Genomic DNA, 1,662 nt, shown 5'->3' with positions numbered 1-1,662 from the left:
ACAGCCAGTCTCAGAGAATGGACAGCCAGTCTCAGAGAATGGACAGCCAGTCTCAGAGAATGGACAGCCAGTCTCAGAGAATGGACAGCCAGTCTGTGGCTTCTTTGAAGCCCTAGGTCATGGGGCACAAGTCACTCCAGGGCTTGTGTGAGCCACCCTGGCACACTGCTGGGTCACAGGAAAGAACACCTCCCATCTGTGGTGCCATCTCACTTATCCATTTAGAACAGACTCTATCCTAGGCCTAGAGGCCCTTGGGGCTTACCTGGAAAGTCTCCAGTCCATAAAGAGCTTCGAGATAACCTCCCAGTAGCCAAAAGGCTTCAGCCTACCCCACAAGTTCCCCTCTGGATCTCTGTTCCAGCCAGAGTCACAAAGGTCCCCCTTCTCGCTCCTGTTTTTGGTCTTGTCTAATAGTATTTATTATCTGTGCCCAGAATTTCCTCCCTGGTTTACCCCTCCCCCGCCTTTTGTCAAACAGTCAACGCCTACTCTTGCTTCTTCCTCGGGAGCCTTCTCTGACCTTGGCTTTAGTTTGCTCTCTATTGACTTCTGTTTTGTATGCTGGGAGCAGAATCACAAACTAGGCGGGTTGTTTTTCTAATAATACCCACAACAAAGACCTTGAAGAAGCAACTTGAAGGAAGGAGGGTTTATTTGAGCTCAGGGTCTCTGTTCAGCTTAGAAGAAAAAGCAGACTAACTCTGTCTGTGGGAACAGGAGTGTGACGAGGCGTCCGTTCACGGTGGTGCGAGCATGCGCCGTGGGTAATGGTGGTGAGAGCGTGCGCTGTGGGCAAGGGGCCACACACAGGTTGGCATCCCAGGAGGCAGAGAAATGGCTCAGAACCACAGGCTCATCTCCAGTGAACTATTCCTTCCAGCCAGGTCTTGGAGCCAAACACTCCACAGCCGCCAGAACATCACCAAAACCCGAGAGCTGGACGTTCAAACCATAACCCTGCAGCCTGGGGCTGGGGGTCAGGCAGGAGAGTGCGTGCCTACTACGCATGAAGCGCTGGATTAGATTTCCCAGAATGCCATAAGACAAGCACAGTGGCTCATGGCTGTAACCCCAGATATCAGGAAATGAAGACAGAAGGAACAGGTTCTCTGTGACTACATAGTGAGTTATAGGGGAGCCTGGGCTACATGGATTCGTGTCTTAACAACGGCTATCATCCCAAACCTAACCCAACCAAACTAAAAAATCGGGACGCTAAGGTCCCTGAGTCATATTAGATTCAAACTTTAATAGCGGGTGACTTCTAAAGAACAGAAATCTGTTTCTCTGGGAAGGCCAAGGCCAGCGTGGCCGCATCTTGCTTTAAGGCACACTCTGCTCTCAGGTGTGAGAGCAGGGAAGAATCCTCCGCACAAAAGCCATTTTTATGGTGACTTGAAGCCTGTTTGTGAGGGCTAAGCCCACACAACCTGAACACCCCCATTTAGCCTCATTTTCCAAAGCTGCTGCATTCAGGGCAATGTGGATTTGGGAGATAAACTGTTAACATAAGAGAAATTACTTTTGTGTGTGCTTTTAAGAATTCCCTTCCTTAGCCCGACAGTGGTGGCGCACGCCTTTAATCCCAGCACTCAGGAGGCAGAGGCAGGCAGATTTCTGAGTTCGAGGCCAGCCTGGTCTACAGAGTGAGTTCCAGGA

Source organism: Mus caroli, chromosome 4, assembly GCF_900094665.2.
Source record: "Mus caroli chromosome 4, CAROLI_EIJ_v1.1, whole genome shotgun sequence".
In the NCBI taxonomy this organism is placed as follows: Eukaryota; Metazoa; Chordata; class Mammalia; order Rodentia; family Muridae; genus Mus; species Mus caroli.
Note: the sequence above shows the minus strand (reverse complement) of the source record.